The sequence below is a fragment of the Macaca fascicularis genome, chromosome 6, assembly GCF_037993035.2.
Source record: "Macaca fascicularis isolate 582-1 chromosome 6, T2T-MFA8v1.1".
NCBI classification, from domain to species: Eukaryota; Metazoa; Chordata; class Mammalia; order Primates; family Cercopithecidae; genus Macaca; species Macaca fascicularis.
This window is the reverse complement of record NC_088380.1, coordinates 180343462-180355976: the sequence shown is the minus strand read 5'-3', so window position 1 is coordinate 180355976 and position 12515 is coordinate 180343462. Positions and strand designations below refer to the sequence as shown.

The 12515-nt window shown below is 45.7% G+C and overlaps 1 long non-coding RNA gene across 1 annotated transcript in view; it reads right to left on the bottom strand.

The window, feature by feature from the left end:
- Positions 1–247: 247 nt before the first annotated feature.
- Positions 248–12515, bottom strand: part of LOC102123682 (uncharacterized) — a 200894-nt gene continuing 188626 nt past the window's right edge. Inside the window, exon 4 of the long non-coding RNA XR_010587718.2 lies at positions 248–4118. This is a non-coding gene — a long non-coding RNA (uncharacterized lncRNA). The remainder of the gene's footprint in view (positions 4119–12515) is intronic.

Here is a 12515-nt window from a genome sequence, read left to right as displayed (position 1 = left end):
GTTACATCCAGCTCTGCTTACCAGTTAGAAATACTTTAGGCTGCAAGTAATAAAACTCCAACTAAAGTGACTTAAACAAGTTTTTCCCCTGTGGGACATGAAAGGCCCAGGGTGAGGTGGGGATGCTCATATCTGGGGGTTCCCCCTGCCCCACAATGGCCTCACTTCAGGTATCTGCCCCAGAGCAGTTCAGCCATCTAGGCAACCCAACTCCCACCACAGCCTTGAAGGAGTTTGTTTTTCTCACATTATACAGCTGGAAGCAGGAAGTGCTGGGATAGTCCAGCAGCTCAGTGAAGTCAGGACCACTTCTTTTCCATTCTCTTCAGCTTTTCATCGTTTTTTCAAGATGGTGGCTTTGGTTCCACACCTCATGTCTGTGTTCAAGGTAGAAACAAGGGAGAAAGGAGAAAGTGCACATCTTCCAAAGAGCTCCCAAAGCTCTCCCACGTGCATGTCTCATTGTCCACCAGGTGTTACAAGACTGCCTCTAGTTGTAAGGGTGTCTGGGAAAGTGAGTATGCCACTGAGAACTGAGTTTGTTGCTGCTCTAAACAAAGTCAGGGTGCTGTCAGCAAGAAAGGAGGCCATAGATACTGTATCACTGTACTCAGGCAATGTAATTCTGCTGCCCTCTTGGGTGGAATTCTTGGTGATGTAGACTCAAAAACACAGTTCAGCCCCTGGAAAATGATTGAGTCTTAGACATTTCTACAAACCACTCAGTTCCCTTAAGGTTAATGCAAAAAGAATTTACTGTTTAGCTGATTTAAAGAGACTCTGTGGGAATTTAACAATTTTTTTAAGGCCTCAGGAAAAAGGCACAACTAATTATGTGCCTTAAACATAACACACAGCAAACTGTGACCAGTGTACTTAGAGTTCAGGACAGCCCGTGCTCTTGGCAATGTGATGCTCTGCCTTTCTCAGAAGAAGCTGGACATCACAGCATCTTTAGAATCTCCCACATGTCCCTCGGGGCAAAGTGGGGAAGGGACTTATTGCTCTATTTGAGAAAAGGTTAGATACATTTAAAAGGAAGGGTGAAAATAGATACACAAGGAAGAAGAATACAAAGGCCAGGGAGGGCCTGCTGGGTGTCACATTATAGTTAGGTCTTCCTTTATTTGACTTTTGCCTGTCTGTGTCCTAGAATATTTTCATAATGAGGGCTTAATTTCCTACCCTTGTTTTGCCCTCTGCCTGGAGCCTTCAGGATACGATGATAAGGCTCCCCTCTGCTCAGTGCTTATTGTATACCAGATGCGATGCTAAGAGCTCTATATGCTCCATCTCATGCCCTGAAGAATAAGAACTATCATGGCCCCAACTGCAGATGAGGAAATAGGCTCAAAAGATCAAACTAACTTGCCCAGGACTATCCCGTAGCGGGTTCCAAGCTCCTCACCATCAAATGCTCAGCTCTGGCAGGTTCCTGTTCAAGCCTAAGAAAACAAAAGCTACTCAGAGGAGTGTTGAAGGCCCATGTCTCAGGGGAACTAGCCCAAACCTGGCACAGTTGCTTGTGGGAGCTGGGCGCCTCTGAGCTCCCTGCCAGATCTGATCCTCAGTACGCACAGCCATGGTCTGTTGCTCTGACTTCTCTACTCAGGAGATGAGCACATGGCAAGGGAACTAGTGAGCAGGGAGCTGCACCTCAGGTCATGCCTTTAGCCAGGCTCCTTAAACAGTAACGTCTGGCACTTGCAATGGTTCAGCAGAAAACCTAGGAGACTCTCAGTATAATGGTCGGCCCTGCAGTCTGGTGGGTTTGAACCTGCCAGCTGTGTGACCTTGGGCCACTTGCCTAATGGCTCTGAGCCTCATTTGCTCTTCTGTAAAATGGTGCCTATTCATAGGAATCCTGTGAATGCTGAATTAAATAATTCACAGGAGTAGTTTAGCATAGTGACTAAAGTTCTCAATCAATCACAGCTACTTCCATCAATAACTATCTACTAGTAGCTTCTGATTGCTACTCTAGAGGGTCGGCTCTATTCACCCTATTTTCAGGGTAGAGAGAACAAGGTGGTTTGCCCAGGTCACATGGCTCACAGTGACAGAGCCAGAACTGGAACCCAGGCCGGAGATGGCTCTGCTCACAAGCAGTGGTGTGTCCTTCAACAGGGGACACCCACGGTGCCCCTCTGTTGGAGCCACAGCAGGGCTGGAGGGAAGCAGAGTGTGCAGCCAGGAGAGTACTTGCTCTTTCCTTTGAATGCCAAAACCTCAAGGAATGGGCCTGGGCACGGCCTGAGCCTGGGCAAAGGTGACTCCTCACAGATTTCCTTTTTGTTCTAAGCCACAAACACAGGAGGAGCCTGCATTCCTGGAGCCTGCAAAAGAGAAAGCCATAAACTCACATGCTTCGGAGATGGCATCCGGCGCTCCCTGGGACATCTCCTCGAGGTGTCAGCACATCATAAAGCATTCCTGCTTGGCCCGGAGAACTTGCTCCTAATTTTGCCAAAGGTTCAGAAACAACAAGACACGTGGGTCTGCCACGGACTATTCCTGTTCAACTCTAGGGAGCCTCCAAGGCCTCCATCAGAAAACATTCAGGGACATTTTTCCAGGCCAGTGAAAATGTGATTCCAGGAGACTTTTTCCGAGTCCTCCTGCCTTCTTCAAATGGGCCAAGAGTCCCTATGCCCCTTTGAGCACCAGAAGAGTACAGCATGTATCGCACATAGTAGGGGGGGTGGCCAGAATGGTTTGGTTGTGAATTTTTCATTAGAATATCAAAATAGATGAACAGGCACTGGAGAAATAATCCTTTACAGATGTAAAGAGCCTGTACATATGAGGTGACAAACAGGGCATTCTGATCCCCATTCTCCAGAAGAGGCCATCAGGCTCAAGTGGAACAAGGGACTTGGTTGCAGCTACAAAAACCAGGATTGGACCCAGCTCTTCTTTTCCAGACTCCATGTTATTTCTGCCACAACCAGTTGCTTTCTCTCCACATCCGGGGTGGGACCAGGACCGTCCTCCCGGGCCTCTGAGCAACATGTCTGGTATCTGACTCCAGGAAGGGGGCACCTCATGCTGATGTGTGTCCTGAGCTCCATGGCAGAATAGAGGATTCTCCGCCACGGCGCTGACACTCAGTGGAGAGACAGCATGTACTTGGCAGGGCTTTTGTGGTGTGTTTTATGAATCCCTGTCTGTGCTGCTTCTCTTTGCCTACTCGCCGGTTGCATCTCATGCCGCTTCCCCTTGCTCCAGCATTCCCAGCCAATCTGACTTTCTGAGCTTTGGCCATACCCAGCTCGTCCCCACCTCAGGGCCTTTGCACACCTTGTTTCCTCTTCCCAGTTTGTTGTGAATTGCTCCCTCTCCCCATCGCTTTGGCTTCTCTCAACTTAAGAGTCGCCTGCTCAGAGAGGGTTTCCATGGCTTCCTGTATAAGGTAGCCCCCCCTTGTTTCTTACATAGATCCTATGACATCTGAGCTTATTTTCCTTAATTGTTCACTTGCTCTTTGTCTAGTCACTCGTGTGTGAGCTCCATGAATGCAGGAGCAATATCTGCCTGTGCTCACCATTGAATCACTTGCCCATGTAGTTCCTGGAATGGGGGAGGTGTCAGCACATCATAAAGCATTCCTGCTTGGCCCAGAGAACTTATGGAGGTACTCCATAAGTACTTCTCTTTCTTTATCCCCTCCCCTCGGCGCTTAACCTTCATTCCTGCTGTGGGTTGACAATGAATTTAAGTGCAGTTCCAACTGAACACTGAGGGTCCCTGGTGGCAGCAGGGTGGAGGGGAGAAAGTCGGGGAGCCAGTGGTTCTCAAAGGGTGGTCCCTGGACCAGCAGCATCAGCATCCCCTGCGAGCCTGTCAGAAATGCAAATTATTGGGCTGTTCCCCAGATGTACTGAATCAGAATCTTTGACAGTGAGGACCAACCATCTGTTCATAAGAAGCCCTCTAAGGAATTGTGATGATGAGTTGGAAATGATTTATCTGGGTCATGGTGGCAGCGCCTTATGCTCAGTGTAACAAGTATCTGTGTGGACCTCTAAGGCCTCGTAGAAGCACTCACTGTGACGTGACTTCATTCACTGCAGACTCCAGCTGAGAGGTTCTCCATTCAAGCCAGACCTGCTGAGAAGCTGGGACGCAAACAGATAGACCATCAGGAGCTGCCGCCAACTCTGGATAAGGGAAGTGACGTCACTGAGGTCTTATTGCAGAAAGAGAATTTTGCTACCTACATAGAATGGATTTTAAAGGGTTAGCGGCAGATATGGTCATATTAGTCTGGATACCCTGTGCAGCAGTTAGGACACTTCCAGCTACAAGTAATGGTTTATCAAATGGAGGGTGGCTAGAATAATACAGACCCTTATTATGTCACTTTCCAAGAAGCCCAGAGGCAGGCAGGGCTGTACAGAGGTATACCTACGATGCTAAGGTCTCAGGACTTCCCATCTAAACACAGGCCATCCTTCATGGTCACGAGGTGGCTGTTGCAGCCTCAAATACCACATGCTTACTTGGCAGCATCCTAAGCATGAAGGAAATGCATGGAATAAAAGGCCCTCCCTTTTATGAGGCCTGGAGTCCATCTTGTTATTAGGGAGGAAAAAAAATTCCCGAAGTCTTCTAACAGACTTCTCACATCTCATTGGTCAGATTTGGGAAGCACACCTGCCCCCAGACCAATCAACGACAGAGGAGGATGGGATTGCCCTGATTACCTTTGCACCATCATCAACAAAATTTGAGTTCTTAATGGAGGGGGAGGATGAGGGAGAAAATGAGGGCAGTAAATCTGATGGCACCTTTGAGGAAGTTTCTTTAGAAAGGAATGAGCTCAATGTGAAGTAAAACAACCAGGCACAGAAAGACAATGATTGCATGTTCTCACTCATGTTGCATGTTCTCACATCCAACATCCAATCCAAAGATTGCTTGTTCTCACTCATATTATTATTAAAAATAACAATAAAATAAGTGGATCTCATGGAATTAGAGAACAGAATGGTTAGCGGAGGCCAGGGACAGAGGAGGTGTGAGGGGGTGAAGACGAATTCGTTAATGGGTACAAAAATACAATTAGATAGAAGGACTAGTTGATAGTATGTGATAGAACAGTAGGGAAATCATAGTGAACAATATTTTAGTCCGGGTGCAGTGGCTCACGCCTGTAATCCTACCACTTTGGGAGGCCGAGGTGGGCAGATCGCCTGAAGTCAGGAGTGCAAGACCAGCCTGGCCAACATGGTGAAACCCCAACTCTACTAAAAATACAAAAACTAGTCTGGTGTGGTGGTGGGCACCTATAATCCCAGCTACTCAGGAGACTGAGGCAGAGGTTGCAGTGAGCTGAGATTGCACCACTGCACTCCAGTCTGGGTAACAGAGCAAGACTCTGTAATAATAATAATAATAGTTTATTGTATATTTCAAAATAGCTAGAGGAGAAGAATTCAAATGTTCCCAACACAAAGAAAAGATAATAGTTTTTTGTGATGGGTATCCCAATTAGCCTGATTTGATCCTTACATATTGTATATGTTAATCAAATTATCACATGTATCCCCCAAAATGCATACAATTTTTTTTTTGAGATGGAATTTCATTCTTGTTGCCCAGGCTGGAGTACAATGGTGCAATCTCGGCTCACTGCAACTTCCACCTTCCAGGTTCAAGCGATTCTCGTACCTCAGCCTCCCAAGTAGCTGAGACTACAGGTGCCTGCCACCATGCCTGGCTAATTTGTTTGTATTTTTAGTAAAGACAGGGTTTCACGATGTTGGCCAGGCTAGTCTTGAACTCCTGACCTCAGGTGATCTGCCCACCTCAGCCTCCCAATGTGCGGGGATTACAGATATGAGCCACCGCTCCTGGCCTGCTATTATATATCGATAAAAAATACCAAGAAAAAGACAAACAAGTTCAGAGCCCAAGAGCCAAGTTACAGATGCCAGCATAAGGGAGATGCCTTGTAGATAACGGAAGAATCTGTATAAGGAGATGTTGCTAAAATTTGAATGTCTGTCCCCTCCAAAACTCAAGTTGAAATTTAATTGCCATTGTAACAATATTAAGGTGTAGGACTGGCCAGGCCCAGTGGCACACTGTAATCCCAGTGCTTTGGAAGGCCAAGGCAGGAGGTTCACTTGAGGCCAGGAGTTTGAGATCAGCCTGGGCAACCGAGTGAGGCCCCACCTCTAGAAAAACTTTTACAAATTAGCCAGATGCGACGGTATGCACTTGTAGTCCCAGCTACTTGGGAAGCTGAGGTAAGGGGATCACTTAGGCCCAGGAGGTCAAGGTTACAGTAAGCTATGATCATACTACTGCACTCCAACCCAGATCCTGTCTCTAAAAACAAAGAAAAGGAAAAAAAAAGGTAGGACACTTGGACCAGGAGGACTCCACCCTAATGGGTGGGATCGGTGCTGTTGTAAAAGGGCAAGTTTGGCTCTCTCTTGCCCTCTGCCATGTGACGATGCAGCAAAAAGTCCTTCACAGATGCCAGACCCTCAACCTTGGACTTCCCAGCCTCCAGAACTATTAGTCAATACATTTCTGTTCATTATAAATTACTCAGTCTTGGGTATACTTTTTTTTTTTTTTTTTTCTGAAGCAGAGTTTCACTCTTGTTACCCAGGCTGCAGTGCAATGGCACAATCTCAGCTCACTGCAACTTTCACCTGCCAGGTTCAAGCAATTCTCCTTGCCTCGGCCTCCTGAATAGCTGAGATTACAGGTGCCCACCACCATGCCTGGCTAATTTTTGTATTTTTAGTAGTTCACCACGTTGACCAGGCTGGTCTTAAACTACTGGCCTCAAGTGATCTGCCTGCCTCAGCCTCCCAAAGTGCTGGGATTACAGGTGTGAGCCACCTTGCCCGACCCAGTCTTGGGTATTCTGATATAGCAACACCAAACGGACTGAGTTAGACAGGAAACATCAGAAGGGAAGGTATTAGGATGGGCACTAGACCCATGTTCGAAAATCAACTCCATGGAGAAGCAAAGCCCGAGGGGAAAGGGCAGGAGAGGTTTGGGCCCGAGAAAATGTCCATATGTTATACAAGCCGTTAGAGGAGGACAAGAAGAAAGCAAGCAGGGTGCTGTGGGCACCAGGCTACACAGCCCTGGGGGCCGTTTCCCTACTGAAAGCTTTCCCAGAGCTGAGGCTGCGGTGGAGAAATGCTAGAGGCAGCTCAGCCTCTCAGGAGCTCTCAAACATCCAGCTGGGCATGTGCTGATTTGGAAGCTGCCTCACATCATGGCCCTTTGGTTCTAATCTCAAAATTGATCTTCAGGAACCAAGAGTAAACTCAGCAGCCAGAGAGTTGGTGTGAAGAGCATGTAGGGAAAATCCAGGGGCTGACACTCCAATAGCTTCCTGTCTCAGTCCATCTGGGCTGCTCTAACAAAAATGCCATAACCTGGGTGGCTTAAGCAACATCATGGAAGCTGGAAAGTCCAAAAGCAAGGTGCCAGCCGATTCAGTTTTTGGGGAGGGCCCTCTTTATGGTTAGGAGACAGCCACCTTCTTGCTGTGCCCTCAGATGGCAGAGACAGATCATCTCTTTGGCATTTCTTCTTATAAGGGTACTAATCCTATTCCGAAGGGCCCCATCCTCATGACCTCCCAAAGGCCCCACCTCCTAATACTGTCACCTTAGGAATTAGGTTCCAGCATATGGATTTTGAAGGGATGAAAACATTCAGTCCACAGCACTTCCTTTCCAGCATGTGGCTCCATGGCTGCGAGCACTCTGTTTCCCATAGAGCAGCAAGGAAGTGGCTTTCACCCCCATTTCCTGGGTGTGCATACATCCAGCTAGGTGGGCCTTGCCTGCAGGGCAAGTGGTGAGCAGGCACTCAGGGCCGAAGGAGAAGAGAGCCCAGGCTGGCAGTGGGCTGGGAGGAAGTCAGGCTTGCGGATACCCTCCAACCCAACCCTGCCCACCTCATCATGGGCTCCACGAAAGAGGAAATGGATTCCAGAAAGGCTAGGGGTGGAGACCTGCTGGAATCCGTGAGGAGAACAGCAGAAGAGGGTCTCCAAGGAGAAAGGTTGCCTCCCACAGTGCCTGAAAGTGGGGGGGCGGTTCAGGGAAGATTCCAGCCCCTGACCTGTGAACCAGCTGGAAGCCAGGGAAACAGGGTAAAGCCGCTGGGCCTGGGGCCCCTGTCCTGGGAGTGTAAAGGTGGGGGTTGGACCACACAAATGAGCTCTGCGGTGAGAGGGCTAAGAGGCTGTTCCATAGGGCAGGGTACTTTTCCCTTCACCATCCACAGGCTAGTACTGGAGTTACAGAAGTGTCTGCCAGGACGAAGAAAAGAGGGGAGGATTTTCAGCAAGCTGAAGACAGGACAATTTCTGTGCAACCTTCTATGAACTAGAGTTCAGTTTCACTGGAAGCCTTTCTCTCTTGAAGTCCTGCGCCTGCAAGATTTACTGTTCTACAGGGTCTGTGTCAGCAAGGCCACCTGCTCTGCTCCCAAGGCCCTGGAATGGCCCTAGTCAACAGCTGCTGGCATGAACCCCCTGGGTGTATCTCCCTGCAGCAGGACAGCCCTGTGAATGAATGGGCAGCCGGCCTAGCCTCTGAGCACCCCAGACAGTGCCTCTCTCTTCCTGCCACTCTGCCTGCCCAGCCACCTCAAGGCTCAGCCGTGGCTGCCACTGCCCAGCATACTCCCGCATTCCCAGTCTCTCATCATCGCTTACAGAGAAGGCCTGGAGCCATGACACAGCACGCACAACCTTTCCACTTAGAAATCACAAGTCCAAAGTATCACCTGCTTTTTTAAACATTCATTGAGTATTTTTTTATGATCCTCTTTTATCTCTCTTGCTGGTTTATTAGCTCTGACTCTGTTTTTAAATATTTGTGATGGTCATACATTTACAATAAATTTATCACAGTCTACCTTCAGGTGATATTCTACTACTTCACATACAGCGTATACTTCCATTTCTCTCCTCCTGACCTTTATGCTACTGATATTAGACATTTTTCCATGTGTCATAAACAGAATCACTTGTTATTATAATTTTTCTGTAAATGCTCCATTATCTTCTAAAAGACTTCAATAATAAGAAAAAGAATCTTTAGTTTTCACACATGTGATTACCACATTTGCTGCTCGTCAATCGTTTGTGTTGATCTCGGTTTCTACCTTATATCATTTTATTGCCTGAAGGACCTCCTTCCGCAATTTTTTATAGTACACATCCGCTGGTGATGAACTCTACCTTTTAACGTCTGAGAAAGTCTTTTGCTTACATTTTTTTCAACAAGAATCTCATTGAAAAAAATGGACTTAACCAAGTCCAGTGTACATAATGTTTCCATTTTTTTTCTGGTTGTTTTTTAACATTTTCTCTTTTACACCGATTTTAAGCAACTTGCAGCAACATGGTGTCATTTTCTTCATGTTTCTTGTGCTTGGGGTTCACTGAACTTGGATCTGTGGGTTTCTAGTTTTTGTCACACATGACAAACTTATGTCTTCAAATATTATTTATGTCCCTCCTTCTTTTTCAGAGACTCCAACACCAAGAGCTTTTTGAGGTTGCCCACAGTTCACTGATGCTCTATTGACTTTTTTTTCTGTTTTATTTTTCCATATGTTTCATTTTATCCAATTTATTGTTGTGCCTTCAAGTTCATTCATCTTTTCTCCTGCAATATCTAATCTGCCAATACTCCCATCCAGTGTATTTTCCATTTTATGGTATGACCTACATTTGAAAGTATCACTCTGGCTGCTGGATGGAGAATAAACTAAAGGAAGATCAGTTTAGAGCAATTAGTATCAGCATCCATTGCTGGGAAGCAAGCTTTTCCAAAATTTAGCAGCTTGAAACAATAGTATACATTTATTATGTCTTCCAGTTACTATGGGTCAGGAATTTTGGAGTGGCTTAGCTTAATGGATCTGGCTTGGGTATTTCATAAGGTTGAAATACATAACCTTATGATCTAACAGTCTCAAAATAAACAGGCTTTACCAGGGTTGGAGGATTTGCCTCCAAAATGGCCTGCTTATGCCTGACAAATCAGTGCTGGTGTTGACAGGGATGTTTCTGTTTCTTGCCACATGGATGTCTCCACAGGACTGCTAGAATGTTCTCACAACATGGTGGCTGGCTTCCCAGCATGAGTGATTCAGAAGTGCAAGTGAGAAGAGCTTATATCTTTTATGACATAGCCTCGGAAGTCACACACCATCACTTCCATATTCTATTGGCCCCACAGACCAGCTCAGATTGGGTATGGGAGGAGATTACAGAAGAGCATGAATACTGGGAAATAAGGATCTTTGGAGGCCATCTTGCAAGCCAGCTTCCACAATAGGTGAGAGATGATGGTGACTAGACCATCTAGACCAGACTGGTGAAGATGGTGAAAAGAGGTCATATTTGGCACATATTTTGAAAATATAACTGACAGGATTTAGACTTAGATTATAAGTGAGTTGGGGAAAAAAACAGGGAATTAAGGACGACTCCAAGGTTTTTGGTCTGAGCAACTAGAGGGATGAAAGTGTATTTACTAAAGTGGCAGTTGGACATAGAAATCATTAGTACAGGAGAGAGGCTATGAATAGTACTGAAGCTATGAGGTTGAGAAAACCAGGTCCCAAGTATACTTAGAAAAGAAGAAGAGGCTAGGCATTGAGTCATGGGACATTCTTCAGGAGACTGACAGAGTCACCCAATGGTAGAGGCAGAACTTCAGGAGAGGAGGCCAAGAGGGAAAGTGTTTATGGGGGAGTGGTCAGCTGGGTAAAGTGCTGCTTGCAGGCTAACAGACAAGGACTGAGCATTGATGGATGGAGTTAGCAACATTGAGGCCAAGGGCGAAATGGACAAAGTGATTTTGGTGGTGTAATGAGGGGCAAAAGCCTGATTGGAGGGGCTAAAAGGGAATATGGGAAGCAAAAATGGATATTAGAAGTGTATTAGTCCATTTTCACACTGCTATAAAGGGCTTCCCTGAGAATGGATAATTTATAAAGAAAAGAGGGTTAATTGACGAACAGTTCCACATGGCTGGGGAGGCCTCAGGAAACTTACAATCATGCCGAACGGTGAAGGAGAAGCAAGCACCTTCTTCACAAGGTGACAGGAGAGAGAAGAGCTCAGGGGAAACTGTCCTTTATGAAACCATCAGATCTCAGGAGACTTACTCACTATCATGAAGACAGCAAGGAGAAAACCGCCCCCATGCTCCAATCACCTCCCACTACACTTGGAGATTACAATTTGGATTACAATTCAAGATGAGATTTGGGTGGGGACACACAGCCAAACCATATCAGAGAGTTTTGAGTTTTGTTTTATAGAGGATCAGAAATATAGGACAGAAGCTCAGTGGGGATCAGAGGCCAAATGCAATTTGCTTCCAGATGGGAGAGGAGCAACACATTTATATACCGACGTGATGTATGTTCACTGTTTCCATTTAAAGTTATTTAGCTCATTGCCTTGACTATTCCAGAATATATGTTGAGTCCTTTTTCTTTGCTTTATCAACTCTAAATACTGTCTCTTAACCCTAATATAAAAGATGAACATGTGTCTCAATTCTATTACCCTTTAGCTATCCCTCTCTGTCTCCCAAAGTTCAATTTTGTGTGTGTGTGTGTGTGTGTGTATTTTATCAATTTTGTGTGTGTGTGTGTGTGTGTGTGTGTGTGTGTGTGTGTATTTTATCAATGGGGCACCTTTACAACTTTAACTGACTTAAACCTCTCTTTCTTGTCTCATCTCTTCTCAGTTACATCTCAACTACCCACTTTGTAAGTTGAGGCTGTTAATAGTCTTCTCTTTCACCAGGCTTTGCTTTCCCACTTCCCATTCCAACTTCAATTCACTCTACAGCATTTACATTAACATTATTATATTAATATTATTTGTGTTGGCCCAAGTAGGTACTAAAATTAAATTGTCTTCTCTAGAAGTCATCTATCCACGTATTTACTTATTTGTTCATTTACTTATTTATTTATTTATTTACTTGTTTATTCAACATTTACTCACTGAGTGCTGCCACCTGCGGGCACTGTTCTAGCCAGTAGAGATACAGCATAATGAAGAAGACAGCTGATATCTTTGCCCCGTAGAGCTGACACTCTAATAGGGAGGCAGGCGTGAAACACATGAACACACATAACTCGAGGTGGGGATAAGTACTACAAAGGAAAATAAAGCAAGGTAGGAATTTAGACAGTAATGGACGAGGGGTATTTCTGATTGAGTGGTCAGAGTTTCTGAGCAGAGACCCATGGAGTGTGAAGGAAAAAGTCATCCATTGGCTGTTGATTTGAGTAGCTTACATCACAACCCTTGGGATGCCAGAAGGAAATAGCCACAAACACCATGGTCAAATGGTTTTTCTTTTCATGTTTACCTTATTTTTTTCTGTATAATTGAACCATGACATAGCATTTTAGATATTCCCATCTTCCTCCAACCCAGAATCATGACATCTCTTAACAAAAAGCGTTGCAAAGATAAGTTCCCAATGGCA